Below are 10037 nucleotides of genomic sequence, written 5' to 3'. Positions count from 1 at the left end.
CAATATTCACCGTTAGATGAAAACCTGATTAGATTAAAGATAAAATTTATCAACCGTTAGATCGAAAACATAGCTTGTTATACACAAATGAAATGCACGTTTCTAGGCTTGTGTTACCGTACCCAAACTTGTACATTAGTTGGTTCAACAATAGTTAACCAAATGGTTAGCTATATGATCACTTTCATATCAACCATATTCTTCTTTACCATAACTAGTTCAAATGACTCAAATGAACTAGTTAGACAGTTGTTCAATTGCAAGGAAATCTCCTGTACTACACAAGACACAATTGAAGAAAAAACGATTTAATTCTCTTGAATCGGTTCATGAACTATATAGCCACGGTTTGCAACTGCATTCCTTATTTAATATGAATAAGTTCACAGATATGGTTTTTAGATATAACCTACTCAAGTTCGCGGACTTAAGTTCCCGGATGGAGTTCACAAACTCCAGCATAAATTCTCGGGTTTGAGAACTTTGCCAGTTCGCGGGACTTAGCTCACGCACTACTCCGGCTCACTTGATAAACAAAGTTCGCAAACTTTGGTTCAAGGAATAAGGACTTATACATATATGTGTTTCCACAACAATGCTTATATCCTCCAATGGTTATATAATCTAAACTCTCATTTCAATCATTGAAACATTCTCAGAGGACGTTATATAGTTGTTATTCACAAACCATTTTTCGTCAGAGCAATTTTCAAAGTGATTGAAACATAACATGACTTTCGTCACTAGTTAAAGATGAACTTGGCTAAAGAGAAAGCTTACCAACACATATTTCGAGAAATAGATAGGCGAGATAAAACTCGGCTCGAAATACCAAATGTGTATAATCTAAGTCTATATAGAAAAACGACTTTTGTCTCAAGATAGGAGATAAATAGACTTTTGAGTGATAGATAAGTTCAAGTCTCCACATACTTTTTAGTCGATGAAGAACCACCAGTTCCTTGAGTAGTCCTTCATCTTGTATGATGATTGCCATGGAGTTCTTGAGCTCAAATACACTTTCTATCCTAGTCCGAGACCTTAGCTATAGTAGACTAGAAATCAAGACTTATAGTTTTGACCGCTAACATTGAAAAACATGCTTGAGATAGCAATGCATGTGAGTTCGAACGAGCAATTCTCTAACATCTCTGAAGGTGACAAAGATCATCTTAAAAGCACACAAAAAAATGATTTCAGATCATGTTGTTTTGTTTGTGATCTTCTGTCCAAATCAGAATCAAGGAAACAATCTCATCAAAAGATGTTATCATATTTCAAGGAAATCTGGGTCGATATAAGAGTTATACTCAACTCATGACTCAAAAGGTTCCTAGTCACACTGAAAATCATATTCATACTCGAATAGATTTATCTGTTGAATCAGGTAATTCAGGTTGTCACTCACAGATCTGTGAAACCTATTCTTGGAATTGTTCCAGAAAAGAAGATGTCTGAAAACATAAAGATAGATTATGTTTCCTTGAGCCATTGAGAGCTCAATTAAATAACTAAGCTTGTTGATCAGGACTTCCTAAAATTTTGTGCTCAAGTATTAATAAATGGGAAGTTCTTAAAAGAGCATTAGGGAACATATGAAAAGTATAAAAAATTATACTAGATATATCTGTTTCATGAACCACTTGAGTATTTTTCTAAATTTGGAATCCATTTTCTATTTAGAAAAATACTTTCGATCTTAGAAAAGTTCATGATAAAATTGTAAAAGATATATTCGGACTCTCTTGACAATAATATTTCGAAAAATCCTTCTTGATTTTATTACTGAATTTGTATATTTTCACGACTATTTTAATCAAATAAAAATACCTTGTTAGGTCTGTTATAACTTGGAAACCAAGTTTTTTATTTGATATAAAACATCTTAAGAACCGATTCTTTCCTCCACTATTAGTCTGCGGTTCAAGATGGGTGAAAATACTATTGATATTGATTCTCAATTACAGAAGCTTGAAACTTGTCTTCCTGCTGAGATTAAGTGCTACTTTTCAAAGGAACATAAGAGGAATAATATATATTTTGAGCTCGTGCTTTTGCTAATGCGAGATTTTGAAATTGCTCGTGAACAACTGAAAGATTCTGTAAAGAATGAGGAGTGACTCGAGTCAAATATTTTGAAGTTGATTGTGAGGGTGAATCTTTTGAAGAGGAGACTCAATCATCTGAAAGAAAAGAAAAGACCCAAGAACTTGAAAATTGAAGAAACCTCAGTGAACAATCAAAGCACCACTAGGGATTAAGTTATGTGTTGTAATACTTAATCCACAAAATAGACATCAATGTTTTGATTTATTTCAATTATTTTATAAGGTCTATTTTGAATAAAACTATCATTATTTATGAATAAAATTATTATTTTATAAATTTTCTTGTGATAGTTACCGATTATATATCCTGTGAATGAATGTTTATATTTTTGCTATGTGTATTCGGTTTATGGGATTTCTGATTTCGGTTTTCATCAACCTTAATATTCGATCTCATATGATGTTACCTTTATGGTTTGTGTGGATTTTTGATTTAGCGGGATTAAGTTCTAGCCCATGTTGGTAGGCTTTATCAAAGGATCATAAGGTGTTCCAATTGAAACTCATATGTGAAAAGTCACAATATGTTGAATCAATTTATATTTACATGAGTTGTGTTTAGCATAACATATGTGTTTCGGGTTTTCAACTTTTGCTATTGGCACACATTAGTTAAAACCGAATCAACTTTTCTCTGGTATAAGTTGCTCTTGTTGTTGTTCTTTTGCTCTTGCTAGAGGATGAGAACATACTGGGGGAGAGTTCTTATTTGAACTTGTGCTTAATGATATATCTTTCTGGGGAGAAGAGGTTGCGGAATCTGAGGTGTTTAATTTGTTAGTTAATCGTTTTCATGTTTAAGAAAAGCTTGTTTATATTGCATATATTTTTCTTTTGCTTAACAAATTTCGGTACAATTGATATGTTTCATTATATTGTGTACGGATGTGTGTGTGTGTGTACGATTCAATTATTTCCGGTTAAGAAAAACTGTGTCAATTTATTTGGCTTACTGTTTTGGTATCTTATTTATTGTTAGGTATCAAGTGTTTTTGCTTAACGAAATTCGGTGCAATTGCGGTGCTATAATGTCTATGTTTGTTTCAATTGCTTCATGTTAAGAAAATAATTGTGCAAGTCAATCTATATTGGTTTGTGTGTATTTTTTATGGCTTAACAAAATATGGGATCATTTGTTTAGTCCAAATCAATTCTGGATAAGAGAAACTAAGTTAATTCTGATCTTAGTTAGACTTATCAAATTTGAGGATTCGGTTATTCAAGTCTAATCGAATGCCTTGGAAAGAAAAACTAGTTAACTATCCTAGTGTTTGTCTTGTCTAAAGAGAAAGGTTTAAGTTATTGTCTGAATAATTAGAGCCTGATGAGAGAGATAAAGTTAATTCTGATCTTTATTTTGGTTTTATCACAATAAGTGATTGCACATACGCAATCGGTTTAACAATGGAATTAAGTTTCTTAATCAATTTGTTAAACTATTAGGGAAAATTGCCTCGAGAAATTGTTTCCTTGATAACATATTAAAACTAAATTACTTGTAGTTTCGGTTTTAATATTGGTTATCTAAAGTGGTATGTGAAACCTTCGTGCTTAACTCTTATAGGTTGTTTACAAGTCTTCTAGATTTGTAAGATCCTTTCGGTTCGTCCTTTATTTGGTCGAACCTTTGTCATTTTGTGACAAGAAGGGGGAGAAATATATGGAGTAAACAAGTGATTTGCAATCACTAAGGAAACGACAATTGTTCTTAACCGTCATATCTAACGAAGGAGTAAAGCATTGACAAAGGGGGAGAAACATGTCATACTGCTGCTGTAGTATTCTAACTACAAAAAGGGGAATAAAAAAGATGTACGGATTGAATATTTACCTAGCTTACCTTTAGGGGAGTAAAAGCTTATGTTATTCAAATGTCAACAACGACATTTATTGATTGAATATATGTCGGTTATTGTGCTGTTGAAACTTGGAATCAAGCGTATGTAAAATGAATTCTTTTATAATTTGTTTATCCAAACTAGTGAAACCGCACGCGCGATGCGCCTGCCATCGGAACCTGAACTTAAAGGCAATTCACCACTTTAATTGTTGAGCACCCATAAGATGTTCGCAGTTCTCACGTATCTTACTATCAAGAAAAAGAGACTTTTCATACTAACATAAAACTAAAACCTACAAAACAAACTTTCATTGAATAATCTCTAAAATCTACACAAATAAAATGTTCTCACATATTATATTTAGGAAGAAATATGTAAGCCTATAAAAGGTATCGTTCTCGGTTTTCTTTTTTTTCTTTTTTTTTTTTGTGTTACACACAGATAAGATTCTCTTATATATTTGATATTCTTTGTGAAGATGTACACAACTTATCACAGGCACATTTGAGGGAGTCGCACAGTCAGCAAGGCTGAATTCAAACAACTCTTTCTAGGAACATGAATCATCCAGCATAGATCAAAGGCCACCACCAGCAGCTAAGTTTCGTACCTCTCCTGTACACCTGCATGAATAACATCAAGTATGTCAATTTAAAACCTATCAAAGTCGAAGGAATATGGACTTAATGTCGAGGAAATAAACACTTATATAATTTATTATAATAGACTGGCCAAAGAGCAAAATAATATTTAGCAAAGAATTTATCTAATAAGAAGTACAAATTTATGTCCCAGATCAACATGTCGGTCATAGTAGGTGATTTTTTCCTCTGTATTTAACTATACAATTGTTCTTGTCAACTTATCATTTTGCAGACCTTTAGATTCAGGTACACCGAGAAAAACAAACCCTATTCAAATGAAAGTTCTCATATAAACCCGCTCGGTGGACATTTCATCCACATCCTTCTGCAAAGGATAAATTCAAACTTGAAACTTGATGGCAACATCTACTCCCGCTAATGAACTCTACCAATTTCTATTGGACTTTAATTTTCATATATATGTGGGTTATAGCACTCAACATCAGGTATATACCTAACATGGCAGGTATATGGTACACAGAGAGCAATCTTTTGCTAAGTGATGCTTCCTGTCAGATACCCACGTTGTCTAGCCACTGTGCTGAGGCTGCAGCTATATCTGAAGTTACACAATAATACTAATGATGCAAAATACCGGTCTGGTGGCTATGAAGTCGAGGGTATTTACCAAACACCATAGGTTCAATTGCTATTGTTACCAAAAATTAAGCAGTCAGAGAAAGCAAATTGTACCTACAAAAGATATCAATCCCTGCATTGGACGTGGCGATTTAAATTGGATACCTTACTATTTCCCTGCATTGCTGCAGATTTTTTAATTTTGCTGCAATTCTAGATTTTTTCAATTTTGCTGCATTTCTAGTTCTTTTCAATTTTATAAGTCACTATTGCAGCATATGGACTCCTGGTGTTCCAAAATAGAAAATCAATAGATTTCATTGAACACCAAATCCAGTTCATCTAATTTCAATTTCTCTAGTCTCTACAAATTAAAATTACGATAAATCTATGTGAAATACCAATTTGGTTTACTAATTTAGCTTCAACAGCTCTGAAATCTGAATGCAACTCGTCTAGAATTGCTAAATCCCAAATTCAGAAAACATTAGTACTCTGAAACGAACACAGGAAATCTTTATAGACTGAATTCCAATTCTTAAAATTGTTTTCAGCTTGAGCAAATGAATATCAGGTGACAATCATTTTAATTCCGACGGAATTAGTACCAGATGCAAAGCCATTCATTCAACTTAATTGATTATAATGATTATTGCAAACAACAATAGTAATTCAACATTCAACAGAGTATTACATAAACTGATTCAATAAACTTGGTGAAATTGAAATTGGTACCCGATGAAGAGATTGGTTTATCGAATTGGAAATTATATGAAACCCTAAACCCCTAATTTCACATGCAACGAATATAGAAAAATTGGGGGATTCATAATTAAAATCATACCTTTAGAAAATCAGAAGCAGTTTCGAGTTTTGAATCAATATTCATGCGTCTTTACTTGGGCAACCATAAATCTTTCACTTCATCTTGTTCTTCCAGAAACCCAAAGTTTGAAACCTAGCACCAGGAGAACATTTGTTCAAGTAGCAGAGAATAAAGAGGGTAGGGAGAAAAAATTGTTGGAGACTCTTTGAAAAGCAGTTTTGATCAAATCACAGTTTTTGTATCGCCTCTTTCAGAATTGAATGTTTGATTTTCGATTTCTTTCGACGGAGAGAAACATGAACGAAGAGGAGGAGAAGATGGAAACTAAAATCGAATGAGATAAAAGAAAAAAGAAACGTAAATTTTCTAAAATTGAGTCCAGTGGGATTCGATCACGTATCCTTGGCTGTCTATTTTACAGGTATAGGCTTCCTAGTGTAGGATTATTACGTCTCATACCTCTTTAGGAGTAATAAGATGAGGGATAATTTAGACATTCCGCCATGCTACACCAAAACCACCTAAAAGGGGGCCTTTTCTTTATTATAGTAAGATGTAATAAGAGTTCTGTCACTAAAATTGACAAAGGGGGAGATTGTTAGATCATAACTCGGTTGAATTCACCAAGCGTTGGTATGTCAAGATTGGTTGTCATATTTTAGTATCAAAACTCATCTAGGGTCGCTTGATTAAATACTAGATTCAACTTCGTCTAGGTTAGACTAGAAAGTCTAGGAATGTTGAGACATACAAGTATTACTACGACGACCTGAAGAATGTGAAGAAGTAGCGAACTATAACGACGACATCATCCTTCAACTTGGGGTTAGTAATATTCGGTTGAACTGTTTATTCCTAACGTATCTTTCAAGTCGTGCTATATTGAAAACATAACTGCGAAGATGTATATACTGTACATATTGTATAATACTCTAGTGATGTGACATGATCATATTTATATGATCAAAGTATTAGGGAATTAGACTGCAAAGTATAACACTTATCTTTTGAACTTCGTAGATATGACATCAACATAATCTTGTATATATTATTATGATTATGTGAATGGGTTATGGTGAAGATTTTATCCTAGGAAACAATGTTTTACATTCGTTTAAAGGAAGTACATTCATGAACTTGTTTCGTGAATCAAAAGGGAAATCATTAGGATTATTGGTCCGGCTATTCATTGCAAAAGTTTGGATGACCAATATGTGTGATATGATAGAACCGATCTTAACCTTGGTTATGTATCTTGGTATAATTAATCACAATTCCTGACTTATGATTTGGTATGACTGGTTTTTATTAATTGGTGTAACCGATCCTAAGTAATCACCATGTGGTGGTATGATCGATATTTGTAATTGGTATGACCGATCCTAGTAATTGGTGTAATCGATCCTAGTAATTGGTGTGACCAATCACAGAGTATTGTGTAATCGGTCCTTATAATTGGTAAACGGTCCTCGTAACTGGTGTAACCGGCCCTGATAACTGGTGTGACCTATCACAAGCAATACCATGGGATTATGGAACCGATCCTGGTAACTGATGAACTGGTCCTGGTAACTTGTGTGACCAATCACAAGTATTTCCATATTAAGGTATAACCGATCTTAGTGATTGGTAGAACCGATTGAACCCATGTATGTGATTTGGTATTTGATCAATCACATAGTTATTTTGGACTACAGGTCAATCAATTCTAAACTTGTTTAGAAGTATGGTATGACTGATTCCAAGAATGTAAATCCATGTAAATATGAATAAGGATTTACAGTGAAAAGATGTCAACATACTTTGAACGTGTACGGTAACTCTTATCATTTATTGTTCAAAGATATTCCTTAGTACTGAAGGAGATCTTGTGCCGAAATAAATTGAGAATATTTTAATTAAGGTTTTTGTTTTTACGTGCTTTAATCACCAGCAATTAAATGCATATCTCTAGAGAATAAAAATTAGTAATGTCATTTACTAATTGGAGATTTTCTATTGAGAGATTTCGGAAATATTGGACAAGCATTTATTGAAATTAGGAAAACCGAATTTTACCATTCATTGCATATCTTGAGAATATTTTCGGTTTTGGAAATTCCCTGATATCCAAATATCCTTGGTCTATAAATACCTAAGTTTGAATTTCTAGCAAACTATCCTAAGATGCAGGAAAACTTCATTTCTTGTTGTTTCTGGTGGAGCCGTCTATTCGGAGATGAAAGTATCCTAATTAGGTGAAATCTCTTACGACCGCTCGTTTAAAGACTTCTTTGGGATCAAGAAGCTCTACGAGTATTGTTGGTGGGAAACTAGATAATTGCAGTGTTATTAATTTTGGATTGATTTGATTGACTAACAGTTGTTGAAACTTTAATTGCACCTGGTTTGTTTATTCTTTAGAATCTTATCTTCTGATATAATATTCACTCAAACTAGATCGAAGTATCGACAGGATCTTTAGAACTGTTGTTACATCTAAAGACATCTTGTGATAATCCATTGTTAACAGACTCTGAATTGATGCATATATTTAGAACTTTTTTTTTAGTACTTTCTTTTAAGATTCTGAATTGATGCATATTTTTAGGCAAGTTATTGAGTATGACATTGATGATTTCATATTGGCGTTGTTCATTGTGGGCGTTCAACTGCAATTGTAACTTTATTATGACATGTATATCTAGACCTATAGTATAGATGTGGAGTTCATGTTTAGAAAAAAGGCTTTTACCTTAAAGCATGACAAAGATCTTATGGGAATCAATTTTGTTTCTGGAACGTAGAATACATAACTGAGTTTGTTTATTAGTGTTTCAGTTAGATCAATCCATTTATTTGATGTTAGAACACATCATCTCCAACATTTTGGTAATGGTTATTACTGATGCTTCAGTTCTTTCTGCCTTGCTGGTCAATTGTTATACGAACAAATGTTTAAATGAATTTGAGATTCTTGGAGCGAAGTTAATATTTGGTTTTCAGCTGATATTTCATATGTATATGTAGATGGTGGATTTTGAACAAAGGTCAAAACCGTAAAATCATGATACTGTATGTTTCTGACACGACTTCAGAGATCCATGTGACGATTTGTGTTTTACGAAGTATGATGCATATGTCGCTCGAAAGGCCTCTCCGGAGCGTTCGACACCGGGCATTTCATCATAGCCTCTATGTAGAATAACGTAATTGGGCGGTTCTCCGTAAAATTGAGAGCTTAGCGCCTTCAGGATACCGGTGACACTCACTGTTCCCTGACTACATAGAGGAATTTGCCTCTACATAGAAGAACAATTGGACGGTTCTCCGTAAGATTGAGAGCAATAACGTCTTCAGGACGATGATACTCACTGTTCCTGACTATGTAGAGAGACCCGTGTATAGACTCAGGCGGTCCTCCATACATGAAATATTGAGAGGGGAAAACGTCTTCGGGACATTAGCAACACTCGCTGATTTACTGACTATACGCAAGAGATTAAATTCTAGGTCACATGCATCATTGAATTCCTAGAAGATAATCTATCTTATCTCATTACTCTTATTTCATGATCGAAATGGTAATAGATAAATGTATTACTCCGATTTCATGATCGAATCCACGGCTGATCTCATGACATGGTAATAGATGTTACTCTGATTTCATGGTCGAATCCACGACTAATCTCATGAAATGGTAATATCACCACTTATTTCATTACTCCGATTTTATGGTCAAATCTGCGATTCCATGAGATGGTGATGAAATTATCATTTTATTATTCTGAATCCATAGTCCAATCCGCTACTGATTTTATGGATTGATAATAAAATAACTACTCATCTTATTATTCAGTTTCATGAACTATTCTCCACTGAATTTCATAAATAAGTAATAAATACCCAACAACCGGGCATCTGGACCATCACTGAGTAAGCCCCACAAAAATGGTGCGAGTGTACTCGAGAATGATGCACGACTGAGCAACCGGATGCACGAACGAGTGTCCAAAAAATATGAAATAATGAGGAATCCTTCGCAAAACAAGAGAAAACA

General features: G+C 33.8%; 1 long non-coding RNA gene across 1 annotated transcript; it reads right to left on the bottom strand.

Annotated features, from left to right (window-relative positions):
- Positions 1-4269: 4269 nt before the first annotated feature.
- LOC113293047 lies at positions 4270-6323 on the bottom strand. Its single transcript, XR_003332023.1, has 2 exons — positions 6017-6323; positions 4270-4572 (listed from the first exon to the last, which is right to left on the bottom strand). It is a non-coding gene; the product is annotated as an uncharacterized LOC113293047 (long non-coding RNA).
- Between the last annotated feature and the right edge of the window lie 3714 nt (positions 6324-10037).

This window comes from Papaver somniferum, chromosome 7 (assembly GCF_003573695.1).
Source record: "Papaver somniferum cultivar HN1 chromosome 7, ASM357369v1, whole genome shotgun sequence".
NCBI classification, from domain to species: Eukaryota; Viridiplantae; Streptophyta; class Magnoliopsida; order Ranunculales; family Papaveraceae; genus Papaver; species Papaver somniferum.
Note: the sequence above shows the minus strand (reverse complement) of the source record. Positions and strands in the feature narration are given on the sequence as shown.